At 38.6% G+C, this 23,629-nt stretch overlaps 1 pseudogene; it reads left to right on the forward strand.

The window, feature by feature from the left end:
- Positions 1 to 251: 251 nt before the first annotated feature.
- LOC111526817 overlaps positions 252 to 23,629 on the forward strand; it is an 87,260-nt pseudogene continuing 63,882 nt past the window's right edge.

Genomic DNA, 23,629 nt, shown 5'->3' on the forward strand with positions numbered 1-23,629 from the left:
TTAAGAGTGCTGGATACCGTAGCCTTAGCAGGGACTGTGTAAGAACCTTAGTTCTTGCCAATGAAATGCGTTTTGACTCTGTAGTTTTGTTTTTCTTCAAGACTCAGAAATCTGCATTTCTAAGGATTTCCTTACATTAGTTCATAAATACTCAGGAGAACGAGATAAAAATGTGTCATCTCAGGCACATGGTGCTGGACTCCATTTACAGCTGGTAAATGTGGCAGCATAAGACAATGCCAGAGGCAGACATGACGTGTACAACAGGCTTCCAGCCTTTAAAACATGGGTCGAGCAGACAAGCCAAACAGGTGATAAATGTCTGAGTGTCAAAACCGTGCCTGAATGATGTGAAAGTGAAAGTCGAACTTCTTCCTTGCATCTTGTCAGAGCCCCAGTGCTCTGCTTGAACAGGTGCTCTCTTCCACACAGCCACCCTCAGGTTGGCTACCTCCAAGTTCTTTGATCTTGCCTATCAACCTCTCTGTTCCCTCTCTATATTTTCTTCTTTTTCCATTTTTCCTTCTATAACCAATTAATACTCAATTTGTAAAACCACTATAATTTCAGATCCTACAACTAGACTAACAACTAAGAGATACGGTCACAGAGTAATGAGGCATTTACATAGAAAGCATCCTGCCACATAATGAGGTGTGGGTGAAAGCAGATAGAGAAATGGAAGACAGGAGTTACTTGTAGGAGAAACAGCATGGAGTGATTTGGAATAGTATATTCAGGAATTGGTGAGAAAATCACAAGGCCAAAGCATACAGTGTTTGAGACCAGCCTGGCCAACATGGTGAAATCCCCTTCTCTACTAAAAAATATAAAAATTAGCTGGGGTGTAGTGGCACACACCCGTAATCCCAGCTACTTGGGAGGCTAAGCCAGGAGAATCGCTTGGACCTGGAAGGCAGAGGTTGAAATGAGCCAAGATTGCGCCACTGCACCCCAGCCTGGGTGACAGAGTGAGATTCCATCTCAAAATAACTAAATAAATAATAAAGAGTACAGTGTTGCCAAGTGGGAAGTAATGTGAGAATTTTTTAGGAAGACAGACTGAGGACATTTCATAAATATTAAGCCTGGCTTAATATTAGGAGCTAAGTTAGGTGTTAGAGGCACAAGAGGCACAAGATAAATATGATCCCTATCCTCATGGAGCTTGCAGTCTAGGGGAGGGTGAGTAGTAAGATGACCAACAAAAAACAATTTAAAACAACTGTAATTACAAATTGAATTTTTTCTATGAAAGAAATAACTAAGACTAAGAGTTCAATGGGGTAGTCAGGAGGTGTCTCTAAGGCGATAATATTTGACTCATAATCTCTGCAGAGTCAGCAACGAGAATAACGGGAGAAGCTTCCAAGTAGCGAGACCAGTATGTGCAAATGTCCTGAGGTAGAAAGGAGGTTAAGGAAGTATTGGTGTTTGGAACTTCATGAGGCAGTGTATGTGATGACAAGGCACAAACAGATAGGAGATAGGTTGAGGAGGGCCACGATTCAAGGTTTGATTTGATTATAAATATCATAATATTGATAATAATGATAATTGTAAAGATAATTAAAATTAACATTTACTGAATTTTACTCTGTGCCTGAACCACTTTACATTTTTTAACTTATTTGTCACAACTATCATATAGGATGACTACTACCATACTCTTTTACAGACATGTAAACTGAGGCACAGAGGCAAGAAATAACTTGCCCTAAATTACATGGATAGTCATGTAAAGTTAGCAAAATGTTTTATATGAGAATAGCCTAATTTGATTTACTTTTAAGAGGATAATTTTAACTGCCATTTGCAAAAGTATTAGAGGAGGGCAAACATACAACCCCTAATTTTTTTTTTTTTTTTTTTTTTTTTTGAGACAGAGTCTCTCTCTGTCACCCAGGCTGGAGGGCAGTGGTGCGATCTCCGCTCACTGCAAGCTCCGCCTCCCAGGTTCACACCATTCTCCTGCCTCAGCCTCCCGAGTAGCTGGGACTACAGTTGACCACCACCATGCCCAGCTAACTTTTTTTTTGTATTTTCAGTAGAGACAGGGTTTCACCGTGTTAGCCAGGATGGTCTCGACAGGATGGTCTCGATCTCCTGACCTGGTGATCCACCCACTTCGGCCTCCCAAAGTTCTGGGATTGCAGGCATGAGCCACCGCACCCGGGCACAACTCATAATTTTTTAAGAGCATATTACAATAGTCAAAGAGAACAGGATGGTTTACATAAGGATTTTGGTAGAAAACATAAACAGAAAAGGGCAGATTTTAAGTATATTCTGAAACAAAATTAACAAAATATTTTAAAGGATCAAATATGGGTGATAAAAGGAGAGAAATTAAAGACAATTTGAATAATTCTCACTTGACCAATTAGAAAACACAACAATGTTCATTTCTTGAGTTGAAGAGTTCTAGGGTAGAAACAAGCAAGGGGCTAAGGCAGAGTGCAGACTTAGACTTATAATTGTCCTGCTGTGGTTTGCAAAAGGGTGGCTCCTTTGTTAACAGCAAGTAGTTGAAGAGAGTGAGCCATCAAGAACATGATACTAGATTTTCTTCTGTATAGAAAACAGGCAGATGCTAAGACAGAGGCAGGATGAATAGATGTGTAGCAGGGTACATTAGATACAGTGTCTCAAAACTACAGTAGTCTCAGCATCTCCCTGCAAATCTTTCTGTATTTTCTCTCTTTTAAACACATACACATACACACACACATACACAGTAGAAATTATTTATGGTGTATATCAGCATGGCTGGGAGCAGGCTGTGGGTTTATTTAGATCAGCTGGGTGAACACAGCATGAGGTATCTAGGAACTGGCATCCATTCTTGTGCAAAAGGCACACAGAAAACCACAAAAGTGGTACAAGTTCAATGAGGCCCTAATCAACAATCTGGGATTTGGGCCAGGGCTCCAGTCCCTCACTGAGAAACTGGAAACAGGACAGAGGCTAGAATCAAAGCAGCTTGCTCTCCTTTGGAATGTGGCATGTTGAGGTGGAATTCAGCTATGCAGGAACACCGTGCTCAGAGGTCTGCCCTGGAGCACTGGAACTCGGATCCAGCTGGATGTCACCAAGGCTCTGGCCTGAACGCAGGAGCTCATCTTGAGTTTTACGAGTCTATTTATCAGAGAGGCCTTCCTTGAATCAAAGTGATGTGTGTCCCCAGAGCTCTCTCCCCCACTTTTTTTCATCCCTGAGAATGGCATTCATCACGTTTTGCTGCAATTACATAAAACCTGGTAAAACTATAACTTTATAAAAATAGACTTTTCACTGCTTTCTCTTCAGTTGATAGCACAGTGTCTGAAACATGCAAAACCTACAAAATGTGGGTTGCTGAGTGGATGTAACCTCTCATCCAAATTCACTATCAAATAAGTGTTGGTATTACATAAACATGAAGGCTTCTCCAAGTATCCATTTGAAAATATTCATAATTCCATTAAAATTGTACAGCCAGCAAAAAACATTTTCTAAATTAAGATGAATGTCCTGAGTTATCTTTACCTGAGTTTCCCAGGATGGCCCTAACAAAGCACCACAAACTAGGCGGCTTAGAGAAGAAAGAACATTTTCTCTCATAGTTTTGGAGTCTAGGAGGCTGAAATAAAGATGTTGGCAGGATTGGTTTCTCCTGGAGACTCTGAAGGAAAATCTATTCCATTCTTCACTTGTATCCTCTGGTGGTTGCTGGTATTTTTGTCATTCCTTGGCTTATAAATGCATTTTACAGACTCCAGTCTCTGCTTTTATCTTCCCTCTGTGTCTGTGTCTCCTCTGTATCCAACTATCTTTTTTTTTTTTTTTTTTTTTTTTTTGAGACGGAGTCTCGCTCTCTCGCTCTGTCGCCCGGGCTGGAGTGCGGTGGCATGATCTCAGCTCACTGCAAGCTCTGCCTCCCGGGTTCACGCCATTCTCCTGCCTCAGCCTCCCGAGTAGCTGGGACTACAGGCGCCCGCCACCTCGCCCGGCTAGTTTTTGTGTATTTTTTAGTAGAGACGGGGTTTCACCGTGTTAGCCAGGATGGTCTCGATCTCCTGACCTCGTGATTCGCCCGTCTCGGCCTCCCAAAGTGCTGGGATTACAGGCTTGAGCCACCGCGCCCGGCCCCAACTATCCTTTTATAAGGATTAGTCAATGTATTAGGGTCCACCCTAATCCAGTATGACCTCATTTTAACTTGATTACATCAGCAAAGACTCCTTTTCCAAATGAGATCACAGGAACCAGAGATTAGTACTTCAACTTATATTTTGGAAGAACATATTCAATCTACAACACAGTTCTTTCAAATGGCTCTGGGATGGCGTGGAGTGAGAGCTTTTGTAATAAAAGACTACTTTAAGAAGATGCTTATCGGGCCAGGCGCTGTGGCTCACGCCTGTAATCCCAGCACTTTGGGAGGCCGAGGCGGGCGGATCACGAGGTCAGAAGATTGAGACCATCCTGGCTAACACGGTGAAACCCCGTCTCTACTAAAAATACAAAAAATTAGCCGGGCTTGGTGGCGGGCGCCTGTAGTCCCAGCTACTCGGGAGGCTGAGGCAGGAGAATGGTGTGAACCCGGGAGGCGGAGCTTGCAGTTGCGACACTGCCCTCCAGCCTGGGCAAGAGTGAGACTCTGTCTCAAAAAAAAAAAAAAAAAGAAAGAAAGAAAGAAAAAAATTAAAAAAAAAAGGAGATGCTTATCTTTTTTCTTCCCCTTGCATGAGACTAGCCCCATGCTGACCTTTTGCATAGCTGAACTTTATTAAATATCCAACTCCTTAGAACAGCTGAAGAATTTTATTTGTGGGAGGTTCCTCTTTGGGTGCCATAGTTTAAAAAGCACAATTCCCTGTTCCCTGCCCTGGTGGAACAGAATGTCCTCCTTTCCTGAGGGCTTCTGTATTAGTCAGGGTTCACTAGAGGGACAGGACTACTAGGGTAGATGTATATATGAAAAGGAGTTTATTAAGGAATATTGACTCACCTGATTGCAAGGTGAAGTGCCACAATAGGCCATCTGTAAGCTGAAGAATAAGAAAGTCAGTCCAAGTCCCAAAACCTCAAAAGTAGGGAAGCCGACAATGCAGCCTTCAGTCTGTGGCCAAAGCCCCTGGCAAACCGCTGGTGAAGTTCCAAGAGTCTAAAAGCTGAAGAACTGGAGTTAGTTCCATGTTCGAGGCCAGGAAGCATCCATGCCCTTCCATGTATCCTTCTGCGTTCCTCTGCCTGCTTTTATCCTAGCTGCACTGACAGCTGATCAGATGGTGCCCACCCAAACTGAGGGTGGGTCTGCCTCCCCCAGTCCACTGACTCAAATGTTAATCTCCATTAGCAACACCCTCACAGACACACCCAGGAACAATACTTTGCATCCTTCAATCCAGTCAAGTTGACACTCAGTATTAACCATTACAGCTTTCCAGGCCACTGGGCTTCTGCAGTCAACAGAGAGAAATCCAGCTCTAATCAGCAGGAGAGGGGCTGTGGAAGGGCCCCACACAGCATTTAACCCTGTTTCTCTCCTCCATTATCATTAGGCCAGTGTCTGGTTAACTGGGAGTCTCAGGGCAGCATTTTTTAATAGATGCATATTTTATCTCACCCTAACTAGCTCTTTATTATGCAAATAAACACTGTGTACTTTGTTTATGTTTCAGCTAAATCAAAGAATCTTTTGGCAGGAACTGCATTCTTCCAGCAGCCATATGTTGTTGATTAATCACACATAATAGGGAGTTATTCTATGGAGTAAAGCAATTTCATACCAATTACTACCCATTGTTTAAGATCTTTCTGACACACTGTCTCATTTTATTGTATCATACCTTTGAGAGGAGTGGAAACAGAACAGAGAGATAGAGAAAGCGAAGGGGAGGGAAAGTGGTTACGAGGAAGGATGAGGGGACTGCAGGGCAGAGAGGGAGAAAGAAAAGCATCCAAAGTTAAAACAGTAGGAAGAAATAGGAAGTATGTAACATGGGTTTGAAAGAATTTCTTAACTGAACAAGTCATTCAACAAATAGCGCCACCCTGTGGATTACAGTTCTATGACACCTGAAAAAATAAACTTGATAGGGAAGGCAGAGCAAGGCACAGGGATTACGAATGTCATTCTTAGAAGCATCCAAATGAAAGTGACTCCCCTGCCTGAGGATGGAGAGTGCAGGGAAAATTTCCAGCAGAGGAAACATTTAAAATACATTTTACAAGGCAGGTAAGAATCTACTTCTTTGCAGGCTAAAAGGAGCTCCTCTGTATCCCACACGGACTGTGCGTGACACAGGGCACAGGACAGCCATGCACTGTTTAGTTTTGTTGTTTGTTTGTTTGTTTTGGAGACGGAGTCTCGCTCTGTCGCCAGGCTGGAGTGCAGTGATGCAATCTCGGCTCACTGCAACCTCAGCCTACCGGGTTCAAGCGATTCTCCTGCCTCAAACTCCCGAGTAGTTGGAATTACAGGCAGACGCCACCATGCCCAGCTAATTTTTGTGTTTTTAGTAGAGACGGGGTTTCTCCGTGTTGGCCAGGCTGACCTTGAACTCCTGACGTCAGGTGATCCACCCTCCTGGGGGTACATCAGGCGTGAGCCACCGCACTCAGCCGCGTTGTTTAGTTTTTGCAGATAATTGTTGAAGGCGGGTTTTGTTGTTCCCACATGAGACATGGAGAGTTTAAGTGACTTGTCCAAAGTCACCGAGCCTGTAGGTCACAGATCGATGCAGAGCCATCCAAGCCTGGATGCTTTCCAAACTCAGCTTCCTCATCAATGTTGTTTTCAGGGTCCTCTATAGTAAGTTTTTCTTTGAGAAAACCAGGTAAACAGGCTGGCGCGCCTTCAGCTTGAAGCTGCAGACCCTGGGCACACAGAGCCCTTGCTGAGTAAATGCATATGAAATGGACTATGGGGGTGTGTGGCTTCTAGCACACAGACTTGCCCTTCCGTAGCCTAAACTCAGTCTCATCTTCCCACTGTCCACCCTATCTTTACACCAGTGCCAGTTAGTTCTTTGAGAAAATAGTTCAAATCCTATCAATTGTCTTCTCAAAAACATCAGATGCCTTGGAATTAGTGGGTTGGGGCAGTGCTGGCGGAAAGGAACTCCTCAGTGTGCAGTGGAACCCCTTTATAATCCAGCTTTCATAAATGTGTCTCTTTCACTTTTGCATTGCCTCACTCCAATCTCTTCACTCCAGTTACTCTGAGTGCTCTGAGAGCTCCCGTTTCTGAGCCGACACCTTCTTTCCCAAAATTATTATTTTTTCTCCTAGTTTCACTTGCTATTGACATTCGTTTCCTTTTTTGAGCCTCACACCAGATGTCTCTGCCATTTAAAAGCCTTTTTTCTAATCTCTCTGGAGTTAGCATGGTGTTCAGGTGTTAAGAAAAGAAGAGGACAGTAAATAGTAAAATGAAGAAGACGGGGAGAAGACTAAGAAGAAAAGACAATGGCTTCATTAATTGGCTTTATCTGGATGCTTTTGTTTGGTTTCATTTGTTTTCTCTTACAAGGAATTCTGAGATAGAGAATATGGAGTTGGTGCAACAAAACCATGTCATCCTGGATATTGAAGGATGGAGCCTTCTGTCTAATACACTCAGTATGCTCAGTGTGTAGCGCTGGTCTACACAGGAATCCTTTGAACTAGGTTAGATGATGTCACTTCTCTGCTGAAAAACCCTCCACAAGCAGGTCTTCACTTTCTCAATCACAGGAATCCCCAGTGTTTAATACAGTAAATGTGGGGTATGTGGGAGCTCTTCTTAGCAGGCAAAGATACAGTCTCACTTGTCCGCAGCCCCCAGCATCCTGCAGTCTCCTGGCCTCCCTCACTCGTCTTCTCCAGACACACATCTGCCTCCTCAAAGAACTACAACTCTACTAGCAGATATTCTCTCAACCAGCCTAATGTCTCTTGTTCTTCTCATTTATCATGTTAGTTCATTCTAATTCCTTAGCATTTCATTGTGCATCTAGGAAAAACATTAGATGCTTTATGAAAACAGTTTAGAAAGATCCAGAAAACAGTATATCTTATCTTTTGATTGCTCTAAATAATATTATCATTATTAGCACAGTTGAGGCTATGTTTTCTAATAAAAAATTTAAAGTATGTATCAGTAAAAAGCTCAAAGAATGCTCTGGAATTTTGGCGGGAATTCTGAGTTGCACTCCTTTTTCTTTACCAAGAATGTTTGAACTGAAAATACTTTTTCAATTGTATAAGCGATTTATTGTTCACATTAACATCTGTTCAATTATTACTTTCATTTTAAATACTTCATGTTAGAGAGGGATCATTGTTTCATTTTTTTTTCCCTCTCCCACTACTCCCCATCTTATAGATTTAGCCATTCTGACATTAGTTTTTAGAATTCTACTGAACTTGAGAATTTGAAATTGTTCTCAATAAATATTGGACCATCAGTGCCATGTTACCCTTGTTATGTACCACTAAATATTATTTTTCTTTGAATTATTCAAAGTTCTGGGTAAGTGCTTCTCTTGGTTGAGTAATATTACCTGTTTGTGATCCATTTTTTTCTGTTCTTGGAATCCCATGGGTACTTTATTGGGTATAAATATTTAAGTGTTGCCAATCATAAAATCTTCATTCATGAAAGTTGATATTAAAGATTTATTGTGAAACATGTAAGAGTAATAACAAAATACTTTGTCTTTAAATTTAGTATATAAAATCCACTTACTTTCTAATCTGAAAAACTTTTCTTGTAAAATTAACAACAATATGTTTTATATTTCAAAATAGCTAGACATGAAGATTTGAAATGTTCCTATTACAAAGAAATGATAACTATTCCAGGTTCTGGAGATCCTAAATACCCTGATTTCATTATCCCACATCATATGCATACATCAATATATCACACATACTCCACAAATATATACAATTATTATGTATAAAATAATAAAATTTTATTTTTAATAAAAATTAAAATTAAGGTATAATAAATATATGAAAGTGTCAGTAGAATCCTAAAAAATACTACTTTCTCTCATAATCTTCTAATATAATTTTTTATTACATACTAACTAATGTCAAAATTAGATTTCTTTTCCTAGAAACCTTCTTATAATCTCACACAGCTGTGATGAACATTTTCCAGAACCATCATTCGTCACAATAGCAAAGTTCAAAGTGTTTTTGTCTTTCTTGTTCAATTTAAGTGTAATTTTCTTTATCTTACAATGGGAAGGCCAGCCTTATGAGTAATTCTCTGTTATAGTCTCATAGTTTTGGTCAGTAATGAGATCTTTATTAAGTAAAGAATGTGTAATATCCTGTAGGTGTATAAATTAAATGTAATATCCACTTAATGGAAATCTGCTAATTTTTATTGTTTCAAATTTCCTAAAAATTTAATCAAAATGATCTTAAGAATTCCTATTTAATTTTAACTATTAGTTTTTCTCTTCTTAAAATACTTTTGTATCTATTTTTATCAGTATTCAAACTTTTCTTATTATTATCTATGAATCAAAAATAAAATGTAATTATATTAAAAGAGTACACATTTGAACATAACCACATTAAAATTTAAATTAAATAGAATAAATCAAAACTTAACATTCAATAATATGCTATCGCAATATACTTACAAAAGATTATCTATTAACATTATAATACAAAATATAAATTATATCAAATTAAATAAAAATTTATACTTTTAATATATGTTGAAGTTTTGAAGCAATCTGGAACTTACTAAAAAGCTGCAAGTACAGTACAAATAATGTTCTTTGGCTTATCTTGATGCTTCATCACTTCAAATTGTTTAGTGTAATTTCTTACAAAGACTTTCTCCTACATACTCATAATCCAACCATCAAAATCAGGGAATTAACATTGACACATTACACATTTAACTGACCCCTGTAATCTGCAGACCCTATGTAACTTTTGCTAATCTTGTCAAAAATGTCAAACTTATTAAAATGGAATGGTGGTTGTGAGGGGATGAGAAAAGTGAGAAATGGGCGGTTGTTCAATGGGTGTAAAGTTAGAGGTAGACAAGATGAATAAATTCTAGAGATCTGCTGTGCGTCATCGTGCCTATAGTTGACAATATGCTACTGTGAACATAAAATATTGTTAGCAGGATAGATTTCAGGTTAAGTGGCTTTATCTCATCAATCGAACAATCAGTCAATCAGAGACTCTCTAGGCTTCTGACCAATTTATGTAATTCACATTTGAGGAACAATCAGCAAGGCCAACCATGTCACTCCCAGCTTTCCGCCATCATTGACCAAGATTTCTTTCAATAGTTATTTCTTTGGCTAAGACTATAACTGCCAATCTGAAATGAAAATATTTTATTAATGAAACTACCTGATGGCCAGTCCTAAGTGTCAAGTCAGCAAGCAGAATGCAAAGGCAGGGACCTAGGGAAGAACAATTTTAGAAAATGAAAATGGAGTCCGGGTGAGGCGGCTCATGCCTGTAATCCCAGCACTTTGGGAGGCCGAGGCAGGTGGATCACCTGATGTCAGGAGTTCAAGACTGGCCTGACCAGTATGATGAAACCCCGTCTCTCCTAAAAATACAAAAATTAACCAGGCGTCATGGCATGTAACTGTAATCCCTACTACTCAGGAGGCTAATACAGGAGAATCGCTTGAATCTGGGAGGTGGAGATTGTAGAGAGCCGAGATCAGGCCATTGCACTCCAGCCTGGGCAACAAGAGCGAAACTCTGTATCAAAAAAATAAAAATAAAAAAAGGAAAGAAGAAAGAAAGAAAGAGAGAGAGAGAGAGAAATAAAGAAAGAAAGAAAGAAAGAAAGAAAGAAAGAAAGAAAGAAAGAAAGAAAGAAAGAAAGAAAGAAAGAAAGAAAGAAAGAAAGAAAAGTAAAAGAAAATAAATGCTCTGGCATATTTCTGCACAGGGATGTGAGATTCAAGGTGTTGAGCGAGCACAGATCCACATTCCTGGGTGTTTTCAGTCTGTACATGGACAGTAGCCTACTTGCCATATGTAGTCATGGCTAATCCAGGACTAAAAATGACTATTGACGCACTGTGTGTGTTTCCTTCCTCCTTTATGTAGGTTTATTTCTTCCTTTCCAGATGGGTTTGTAAGTGGAAGTAGGTTAAATTTAGAACCCTGCTCTCATCATCCCACTTCCACTCAAACCTTTTCTCTCACCCTGTCTTACCTTCCTGCTTTCATTGTGCTCTCTGTTCATTCAAACCCTTTCTGTGTGATCTATGAGGATTCTGAATACAAAATATAAGAAATACAATGATAATTTTCTTCTATTGTAATACTCCTGCATAAAGCAATCTCTGTGCCTGGAGAAATTCATTTCTCTTCCACCAGTAATACTCGTGAGTAAAAGAATGCTGGAGAACTACCCTATTCTGTACTCCAGGCACTGTCACAGATACTGTCCCTTCACAGCCCCTCTCCTAAGCAACACAAAAACTGCAGTATGCAGTCCAGTGCCTGCTACTTTGTAGATTCCAAAAAATACACTTGGTGAATGGATAGTCTGCTGATTGCACACTTCAATAATATTCATAACCAATCTTTGAGTCATGATTACTGTTATGCTTTATAGATTTGAAATCAGAAACTGAACAAGGTATAGTAACAAAGACACCAGATTGGACCTCCCATCTTAGGACTCCAAGCCCAGCACTCCAGCACTGTCTTCATTATCCCTTGGTTGCCTCTCCAATGCAGGAAGTCCTAGTATTTTTTAACTCAGTTTAAATAGAACAAAATGTTTCTATTTTCAAATTTTCCTTCAAATGGGACACTTAACTTGACAATAGAATGGTTCAAGCTCCCTCTCTCTGAGGCAGGGATCTATAATTTCTCATCAAGGACTTCAGAGAGAGATACCATAAAAATGCACGGGGTGATGGGCGGTGTGGATTATCTTGTTGCATCTGTGAATGTGAGATTGAAATGTTTGACCTATTAGATTTTCTTCACACTGATGAAATTTTGGATGGCAGCTTCACTTAGAAACTAAATTAACCAAAAACCTTCATCCTGTTCAGGAATAATTTGAACTCTGGATGGACTGTTTGCTTTTCTGCCTTGTCAGATCCCTTTGCCATGAATAAGTGATTGGGGAAGAGTCTGCAGCCTCATCAGTTTTGGAGTCCACATGAACTAAGTACCAAAGTCTTGTTTTGTTCCTGTGGCAGGGAAAAAAATCAGTCATTAATTTGTTACTTTATTTACTAATTTGTTTATGGAACCATCTAATAAATATTAGTGCGATAGAATTCAGAGTTTAAAAATGCAAGCATTTACTGCTTCCCAAAATCAACATATGTTTCTCAAGAAAGTGGATGGAATGGGATCTGTGGCGTCTAAAAGACTATGTTTAAGGAAGTTTCCACTTCCAAAGAAAATACAATCCAAACTTTCCTTAAAGTTGATTATGTGGGTGCCATACTCAAAGCTCCAAACCTTCTCTGAGTCAAATGCATAGGTATCAAGAACAAAGTAGAGGTGCCTCAAAAAGTGCCTACCTCATAGGTTTTCCAGCATATGGGGAGACAACTCTATGGCTAAATGTGACTGGGTCGCACACGTGAATAGGTACTTCTTCTGTTCCTGCCCCATTGGGAAGCTTCATGGCTAACCCTACTTTCTGCTTGGGAGGTACCCCATTAACTCAAGACAAAGAAGAAAACAATGTGGGGTTCATAGGAAAAGACACATTATTGGATTAATTTGGCATGATATATACTGTGAATTATTTACTTTAACATTTAATTTTATTTATTATCAAACTATTACATGCTGTAATGAACATGCCATTTAGAGCTAAAGGCTTATAACACAACAGATTCAAGAAACAGTGCTTTTTATCTATTTCTACTTCCATCTTGCTCCCAGAGGCAAACTTCTCTACTTTTAGTTTTATTTTGCTTATACTGTATTTTTATTTTTATTTCTGCTTCAGTTTATCTCCTACCTCCCACTTTTAGGATCTTAGTTCATTTATACTGCCACTTGCACTTTCCAAATACAATATAAATTATCTATCAATGGAGGCATGGCACGGTGGCTCACATCTGTAATCCCAGCAATTTGGGAGGCAAGACGAGTAGATCACCTGAGGTCAGGAGTTTGAGACTAGCATGGTCAACATGGTGAAACCCCGTCTCTACTAAAAATACAAAATCTAGCTGGGCGTGGTGGCAGGTGTCTGTAATCCCAGCTACTCAAGAAGCTGAGGCAGGAGAATTGCTTGAACCCAGGAGGTGGAGGTTGCAGTGAGCCGAGATTGCACCACTGCACTCCAGCCTGGCCACAGAGTGAGACTCCATCTGGAAAAAAAAAAAAAAAAAAAAAAAAAAAAATCTATCAATGGCCTTATCTACTGTGTGCTACTTTCAATATTCTGACTATAAAAATGCCCACTCCTGAGTCAGGTAGTGTATAGTTAATAAATTACCCTTGTTCAATTTTACACTATCCTTGAGAATAATCATAACTTACTTTTTTGGTTGTATATTTATTTGATATCTGTGTCTTTCTATATCCTTTAAAAATCTGTAAAGTATCTCTCCAGTACATTTTCTACACAGTCTAAACTATCAAATAATTGGGATTACATTTTTTCCTCCAAAGAAATATTTGTGAAACCACGTAAACTATCTAGATAATTGGTCTTGGGATCTGCTTTCCAGTTATAATCTAGGAATTTTTTTCCCATATCATCCTGGGACTTAATTTGTTTTGCTTTTATACTGTTGCATTTCAGTGTCTGTATCTCCATCCCACTACCACATTCCTTTTTGTTTGTTTATACCATATTTTAAAAACTGCATCCTTGATCATATGTTTGGCTTTAAAATTCTAAATTGAGTGTATATTTAGAAGTTTGTCTATGGAAAATAATTAGCTACTATGACTGAGAAGAAAGGACGAAAGAGGCAGGGGAAAATATTGAAAGTATCACAGACCAATGAAAATAGTGTTTCACGGCAAAAATGGTGATTATTTGTGTTGAATCCTACCTAGAATTTAACTAAAATGAGAACTTCAAATTTCTACTAGATTTTGCAAAAACAGATGTCATGGGTATGCCTTAAAAGGAATATTTAACAGAGAGCTAGGATAAAATCTGACTGGGAATGTTCAGGGGGAAGTGTGCTGTGGTGAGTGGAAATGGGAGTGGAGAATACTCTCTTTGGGAGTCTTTGCATAGATGGAGTGGGAGAAAAGAAATAAAAATAGCTAACATGGGGCCAGTAGTTAGAATATATTACAGGCTTGTACGTTTGCATGCTGAACTAATAGAGAAGGACAAGAAGAAGAAAAAGAATGAATCAAGGGCAAAGAGATAACTTCAGAAGCCAAACCATTGATCAGATGAGAGGAGATAAAAACCACAGAATAAACAGAGGGTTATCCATAGGTAGAAACAAGATTACATTTTCAGTTTTAAGGTGAGAGCAGGAGAGGTAGATGTGGTTTCATATAGGTAGAAGCGGGAGTAAAAACTACTTTAAATAATATTATCTGACAGTAGGAATTACAAGGAATGGCTTTTAAAGCCATCTTAGAAGGAAAGGTCATTTCTTAATCATGATATACTCAGAAAACAGAGGCAGATTTTTTTCTAAACCTATTACATATCTTTTATAAAGATGTGTACTACATGGTGGACTTTTAAAAAGATGTGTAATAGCAGAAAAGCTCCTCTTAGCAGAAAAGCTAGGAGGCCACTCCTTAAAAGTGTATAACACACAGCAGTTTCAAAAATTATATGAACTGGGAGCTCAATCATGTAACCAAGAAGAAATACTTGTGAGTCCATCTTCAAATATCTATTAAACACCTACTCTCTCTCTCTATGTTCTAATAAATCCTTTCTGAAGTTTATAAAATAAAAAAAAGTGTTAGCAGTTTTTTTGCTAGGATTGAAGAAAAGCCTTCCAAAGTAAGCAATGTGACAATAACATTTGGGTAATGAGAAGACCACTCAAATAAGAGAGGAAAAATCATTCCTGAAACCAGCAAACTGAAAGGCTGTGAGATGAAAGTGAGTTTGGAGAATCATAAACTGAAGGCAGGACAGGAAATCAGTTTCTCTTGCATTTTATTTCCAGGTTACTTCACTGGGCCAGATTCCTGCTGGACTTACTCCACAGAGACACTCACATCATCAGAAAGTCCAAGGGGTGTGATGTGGTTTCCAAATGTTTAAACAACAATGGCCTGCATTAATAATAGTATAACTTCCAGACCAAGCACTAGAGCTCCAATGTTATTTTTTATTCTCTGCAAGTCCCATTTATATCATCATCTTATGGCATTAACTAAGAACCCCATGCACAAGGAACAAATTTCCGCTTTCCTCAAGAGGATAATATATGTAGAAAATGACCATGTCACACTTCTCCACACAGGTCTGCTGGACCTCAGCTAGATCCACACTTCTATAAAATTAATAGTCTTTTCTACATTCTCATGATGAGTATTGACCTATCTCTTTATTATTAACATTTTTGAAAAAATATCCATCTTTATTAATTTTATTCTGCACGCACAGAGAAGATATTCTCTGTGGGTTTCTTATTAAGTACCTTGCAAAAAATAATAAGCACACCTTCTCCACTTGCCACCTGGAGCAAGGAGATGAGAAGAAAATGGTGACACCTTCTACAAGCCTGTCTGGACATTCCAATGGCAGAAATGAAGAATGGGTGTTCTCTGTCTTTATATGCAGGAGAATGACAGCTGACCTCCTCCTGCCTTTCAGCAAGGAGAGGAACAAACTTTGGCTCAACTGAGACATAACAGTAAGGGAGGAGGCCACCCCTCATATTGTCCTAAGCCCAATTTCTGCCTCCAAAGAAAGAAGAAGTAAAAACTAAAAGGCAGAAATGAAATCCACAGGCAGACAGCCCGGCACCGCACCCTGGGCCTGGTAGTTAAAGATCCACCCCTGACCTAATTGGTTCTGTTATCTATAGATTACAGACATTGTATAGAAATGCACTGTGAAAATCCCTATTGCGTTTTGTTCCAATCTAATTACCGGTGCAAACAGCCCCCAGTCACGTACCCGCTGCTTTCTCAATCAATCACGACCCTCTCACATGTACGCCGTTAGAGTTGTGAGCCCTTAAAAGGGACAGGAATTGGTTACTCCGGGAGCTTGGCTCTGGAGACTGAAGTCTTGCCGATGCCCCTGGCCGAATAAACCCCTTCCTTCTGTAACTCAGTGTCTGTAACTCGGTGTCTGAGGAGTTTTGTCTGCCATTCGTCCTGCTACAATAGAAGGGATCCCAGGTTATCACCCTGAAGTTTTATAAGGTAAATCTGTCTCCAACAAGGACCAGGTAAACTCAGGGGTCAATCTTTTAAGTCCTAAAGATGTCTTCTTCGGTCGGCCCTTCACAATGTTTTGAGATGCAAGCAGCTGGAGAGATGGCAGTCTTGTCTTTCTGGCTCTGCAGGTCTTAATTTAGGGGCCTAGTTGGGACTGTAATTTTTTAGCCCTCTGGGATCACATCAGTTAACTAGGAAAATGACTACAGAGCTTATTCTCATGGGATATGAGGAGTGAAATGCATTCTAGAGGAAGTGAAAGCAACATTTTCTATCTTTAACCATAGTCATTTCCATATCTCAGGAGGTTAGGGCTTTTTATAGGAGTACTGAAGAATCCAAAGGAGTTTATTTTCGAAGAGGCAATTCGATACCTTCCAAGGTGGTTAGTTTCCTGTTTGAAATGCTCTTACGGAAAAATAATGGGAATAGCAGTCATTATAATCAGCATTAGTCATCACTTACTTATGGGAAAGAAATTCTACTAACAGTTTCATATAGATTTGATTCTCACCACAACCCTATGAGATTGAGACTGCTATTATACAATTTTAGAGAAATATAAACTGTGGTGAAAACTGATTACAAAACTTTCCTGAATATCCACAGCTAGTCTATACTTGTACTCTCTTCACACTGAAGAAATGAAGCTATTCCAAATGGGCAACATTCTGTACTCTGTACTACGCTGGTTGTAACACACACCTTCATCCTGCACTGATAACTTTCTTACCATAACTTTCTCTCATCCCATTTCCAGGACCTCAGTTCTTTAAGACATTTATTCTGTCAAGATTCCCAGATCTTCAATAAACCTTATCACTGTCCTCTTGATGCACTCTTGTTTTTCAAAGTCCTTTTTAAAATGAAGTGCTCTGAATTCGATCCAAGGGCTTTTGTGTTAAGAAGCTGTATTTTCTTCTTAAAGGTGACTGAGAGGCATTGTAGGGGACTACAATAAAGCAGATTTGCATTGTTTAAGGTCACATTCACAAGACAATGGAGAATGACCAGGAAGCCACCAACTAGCGGAAGAAAGGCATGAGTTTAATGGCCATTGAGTCAATGTGGTTTAGAGATGAACTTAAAAGAATGTCTTAGCAATGGAAATTTCCTCCTGTATTAAGTGAGTTCTGACCTACTCATTCTAATTACTGTAAAACACTTTTTGCATTTCAATAAATAAAATTAAATCAATTTTTGATATTGATACTGTTGATGTCTGGATTTTTCATTGCATTTCAGCAAAGAGGTTTATAATCTCAAACCACAAGAGGGGTTTGTTGAAGGAAATTCCCCAAGACTGTGGGTGATGCCATTTGGATCTAGAATCTCTAGTATTTTTAAATAACATTCCCTCAGCCTATTATTTTTCAACCCAGATGGTCACCATATTTTATCTGGAAGGGGAAACAATCTGAAGGCTATAAAAATATTACATTGGGAGAAAAGGGTTTTTCTGGTCTATGTAAATTTTGGTCATGTATATTCTTTTTTGAGATATGTTTTGGATACCACATTCTCAACATTATAGATGTTTCTCAAGCACCTCAATATCCAAGAATATAAAAAAGAGATTCTCATGTTATTCTCTAATGAACATTCATACATATACATTCATGTAGACACATAACATGGAGTAATTTGTGTATATAAATTACATGTAAGGATTCAGTGTCTCTTCAGACTTGCTTCTACATATAAAGACACCAATATATGCCTGTAACATATTGTGGCCTTTATGGAGAATTGGGGGACATCAACCAGGCCTTTCATGTCATCTCCAAAGGAGGAGAGAATTTTAATGGTTACAAGGCAGAGACAAGCCTGACCACACAGCTTTCAGGTTGAAAAATAAAGCTTAAAGGTTCTTGTTCCATCTAGTTTGGAAAGGATAATCTTTTTGATTTATTAAGATGTTTTATTTCTTTTTAGTTTGGAATCACTGTCTTTTGAAACTCTGTAAGACTAATGCAATAAGATATTCTTAAGCTAGCCGTCAGTTCTCAGAACATTCTGTATACCAAGGTGGAGCAAAGATGGAGTAAGGATGGAGCCAGGTTGGGGCAACTTAAAGTTTCTTCCATTGTAGGTAGAAGGAGGGCTTCTGCCTTCTATATGGTCCAGCCCAAGCAAAACAGACTATACTTAATGCAACGTTTTATGTGATAAACAGCATGTTTTGCCTAGCCTGTCCCTCAGCAAGTTTCAGTCACTTGGGATTTGAGAATTTGCCCATCTTCACTTTTCTCCCTTTGCCTATTTTTTTTCTCACATTTCTTATTCAATCAACTAACCTCTTCCCCTGCCTTAGACTCAATGCACACACCTCTGATAGGACTCAGCTAATCTAGAAGAGTCATTGCCTACAGAATCCTGGAACTAAGACATTGGTTTAAATTCTCCTTAGGGAAGAAACTAAATCAGGACAATATATTGGCCAGCTAGGGCACACATTTGCAAGACGTTTCACAAACTGAAAATATGTGGGAGAAATAGCTAAATCACAGACTAGTAAAAGGTTATTATCCATTTTTTCCCAAAGACAACATTCCTAGACATTTTCTGTGATACCCACAAACTTAATTATAAAAATGCCTATAAAACTAGAATTACATTTTGCAGGACTTAACAGGTCTTGAATGAGATACTTAATAATCAAGAAAAAATGAAGTTGTATAAGTAGACTGTCAAGGAAAGCAAGCAATGTAATTCCAATATTCTGGAGAGTTTAAAAGAACAAAAGTTTGTAATACAACTGTTTCTTGTTAAGATGCTTGCTAAAAAAAATACTATGTGGTTGCTAAAAAAATAAAATATATTTTAAAAAATGGTTTGGAAATCCAACTCTGATGAGTATTAATCTATGACATCGGATAATTCCTCTAAATATACCAGTTTCCTTTTAGTAGAATATAGACAATTTTTACTTATGTCAGTTACAACAATGAAACATAATATTCATATATATGTGTATAAATTATGTGAAAATGCCAACACGTTGTAAATGATTGTTAAATGTGATTTGTTTTTCTAAGACCACCAGAGTGGGCACAAAAGAACCAGCGAGCAGGCAAGGCTAAAAGCAAAACTGCAAATTTATTCTTTGGTCATCTAGCTTCAGGGACCAGAGCTGGGGGGGTGGGAGGGGGTGGAGTTTCTTAATACAGTCCCGATAAGAGTGGGGGCTGAGAAAGCCCGCCCCCGGCGCATCTGCTGGGAGCGACTTTTCTAGGAGTGGAAGGGCAATAGGCGCAGCACGGGCATGTCGGGGGAGGAGGGGCCGCTCCGCAGGTGCCACCAGGTAAATCTTGGTCTCCTCGAATTGACATCACCTGGTGCATGCCTGATTAATCTGCACCTTCCCGGGCGTCAGCTGCATTCTCGCACACACGGGAAGAGTTGGTGGTGAAGAAGAACCCGGAAGTGCACCATCCTGCCTCCGTTCCTCCAAACAAAATGTAAGTGAATTTAAAAGACCAAATTCCCAAGTCTCTTTAATGTTAATACAATGATATTATTTTCCGTTTGACAATAAGCGTCAATAACCTTTAAAGGCAGCTTTGACCATGGTAAAACAACTCCATTATTACCTACAAAATATGTTTGACATATTGCAAAGCAACACATAACTTATGACACTCATGGGAGTCTATGAAATAAAAGAGGAAACTTTCATTGTGCTTTTGCTGAGGAGCAAAACAAATTTGGCCCACGTTTTCATTTTGATATAAGTTAAAATGAATATCTAATTTTCCCTTGAGAAATACTGTTATAAACTTATAGAAGGGATTATGGATAATATGAACATTATTGGAATACAAATGTTGGTATATTGTTCACTTTCCCTCCCTCATTTCTTTCCCCAGGCCTCAGTAAGAATGTGGCTATTTGGTATTCATAAGAAATTCATAGGGAAATAAGTTTTGAATCATTTAAAAAGATTCTATAACAAACCACCTTTAAAAGTATTCTTTTATTTTTTAAATTGATAGGTGAAATTTATTTATCATGTACGACATGAAGTTTTGAAGTATATACACATTGTGGAATTAATAAATCTAGTAAATTAACATGTCTATTACTTCACATAGTTATTGTTTTCTGATGAGAATTGTTACCATTCACTTCTTAGCATTTTTCAGGATTGCAATATATGGTTATTAACTATAGTCACCATGGTGTATAACAGACCTCTTGAACTTATTCCTCCTATCTAACTGATATTTTGTATGCTTTGACCAACATCTCCTTCAAGTACCCCAGCTCCTAGTAACCACTATTCTGCTTTCTGTTCAAGGAGATTAACATTTTTACTTTTTTAGATTACATCTATGAATGACATCATGCAGTGTTTTGTCTTTCTGAGCCTAGCTTATTTCACTTAATGTCCTCCAGATTCATCCAGGTTGTGGTGTATTAAAAAATTTTCTTTCTTCCTGTGACTGAATAGTATTGCATTGCGTGTATGTTCCACATTTTCTTTTCTTTTTTTTTCTTTTTTTTTTTTTTTTGAGACAGAGTCTTGCTCAGTCGCCCAGTCTGGAGTGCAGTGGCACGATCTCGGCTCACTGCAAGCTCTGCCTCCCGGGTTCCCGCCATTCTTCTGCCTCAGCCTCCCAAGTAGCTGGGACTTCAGGTGCCCGCCGCCATGCCCGGCTACTTTTTTGCATTTTTAGTAGAGACGGGGTTTCACCGTGTTAGCCAGGATGGTCTCGATCTCCTGACCTCATGATCCACCCGCCTCGGCCTCCCAAAGTGCTGGGATTACAGGCCTGAGCCACCGTGCCCGGCCCACATTTTCTTTTCTTTGTCCATTTATCTGTTGAGAGACACTTAGGTTGTTTCTATCTCTTGACTATTGTGAATAATGCTGAAATACACAAGCGAATGCAGATATTGCTTTGTTATACTGATTTTATTTCTTTTGAATAATATCTAGTAGTGGAATTGCTGGATCATATGATAGTTCTGTTTTATATTTTAGGAGCTTTCATGCTGTTTCTCATATTGTCTGTACTAATTTATATTCCCACCAACAACAATGGGCAAGTGTTCCTTCTCTTTTTTACACATCCTCAACAACACTTGCTATATTTTGTCTATTTGCTAATGGCCATTTTAACATGTGTGAGGTGAAAGCTCACTTTGGTTTTAATTTGCATTTTCTGATGATTAGTGATGTCGAGCACTTTTTCATGTAACTGTTGGCCATTTGTATGTTTTTTTTTTTTTTTTTTTTTTTTTTTTTTTTTTTTTTGAGATGGAGTCTCACTCATCGCCCAGGCTGGAGTGCAGTGGCGCGATCTTGGCTCACTGCAAGCTCCACCTCCTGGGTTTATGACATTCTCCTGCCTCAGCCTCCCGAGTAGCTGGGACTACAGGCGCCCGACACCTCGCCCGGCTAACTTTTTTGCATTTTTATTAGAGACGGGGTTTCGCCACGTTAGCCAGGATGGTCTCCATCTCCTGACCTTGTGATCCGCCCGTCTCGGCCTCCCAGTGTATGTCATTTTTAAGGAAATGTTTATACGAGTCCTTTGCCAATTTTTCAATCTGTTTGTTTGCTTGCTTTTCAGTTGCTTGAGTTACTTACATATTTTGGATATTAATCTCTGATCAGATGTATAATTTGCAAATATTTTCTCTCAGTCTGTAGGTTGTCTCTTCACTTTGTTTATTGTTTACTGTGCAAAAGCTTTTAGTTTGATAAAATCTCATTTGTCTATTTTTCTTTTGTTGTCTGTGATTTTGGGGTGATAGCCCAAAAATTATTGCCCAGATCAACGTCATGAAGCTTTTTTTCTTACATTTTCTTCTAGTAGGTACATAGTTTTGGGTCTATGAAAGTATTAATCCATTACTGTTAAGTATTTAATCAATTTTCAGTTGATTTTTGCATATGGTGTGAGACAAGGGTCTAATTTTATTCTTCTGCATGGTAATATCTAGTTTTCCCAACACCATTTATTGAATAGACTGTCCTTTCCCCGTTGTGTGTAAACTGTCCTTTTCCTATTGTGTGTCCTTGGCATCTTTGTTGAAAATCAGTTGACTATAAGTGTGTGAATTTACTTCTGCATTTCCGTCTCTGTTCCATCGGTCTATGTGCCTGTTTTAATGCTGGTACCATGATGTTTTGGTTACCATAGATTTGTAAGAGATTTTGAAGTCAGGAAATGTGATGCCTCCAGCTTTGTCCTTTTTGCTCTACATTGCTTTAGCTGTTCAGAAACTTTTTTGGTAGTTCTGTATGAATTTTAGGATTGTTTTTCCTACGCCTGTGAAGAATATCATTGGTCTTTTGCTAAGGATTACGTTGATCTGCAGATTTTTTTGGTAGGATGAATAACAATATTAATTTTATTAAAAATATATTAATATGGATAATAATATTAATTAATATGGATAATATTAATATGGTTATTAATATCCATACACGGGAGATTTCTCCATCTATTTGAATCTTATTCAATTTCTTTATCAATGTTTTATAGATTTCAGTGTAGAGATATTTCATCTCCTTGGTTAAATGTATTCCAAAGTATTTTATTTATTGTTGTAACTGTAAATGGGACTGATTTATTTCTTTTTTAGATAGTTTGCTCTTTGATATGGTTAGGCTTTGTGTCCCCACCCTAATCTCATCTTGGATTGTAATTCCCATAATTCCCACATGTCAAGGGAGAGACCAGGTGGAGGTAATTGACTCATGGGGGAGGTTTCACAATACTGTTCTCATGATAGTGAGTAACTTCTCACTAGATCTGATGGTTTTATAAGGGGCTCTTCCCCCTTTTCCCGGCGGCACTTCTCCTATATACTGCCTTGTGAAGAAGATTCTTGCTTCCCCTTCACCTTCGGCCATGATTGTAAGTTTCCTGAGGCCTCCCCAGTCATGCTGAACTGTGAGTCAGTTAAACCTCTTTCCTTTATAAATTACCCAGTCTTGGGTATTTCCTTAGAGTAATGTGAGAACAAACTAATACACTCTTAGTGATTATATCGCTAATATCACTGATTTCAGAAACGATACTGATTTTCATATGCTGATTTTGTACCCTACAACTTCACTGAAATTATTTTTAGTTCTAACGGGATTTTTTTTTTTTTTTTTTTTTTTTTTGGTGACATTTTAGGGTTTCCTATGTATAAGATCATGTCATCTGAAATTGTACAATGTAACTTTTTCCTTTCTGAATGTAATGACTTTCTTTCTCTTGCCTAATTGCTCTGGCTAGAACTTCCAGTACTATGTTGAATTAAAGGGCAAAAGTGAGCACCCTTTTCT

The sequence above is a fragment of the Piliocolobus tephrosceles genome, chromosome 7 (assembly GCF_002776525.5).
Source record: "Piliocolobus tephrosceles isolate RC106 chromosome 7, ASM277652v3, whole genome shotgun sequence".
Lineage (NCBI taxonomy): Eukaryota > Metazoa > Chordata > Mammalia > Primates > Cercopithecidae > Piliocolobus > Piliocolobus tephrosceles.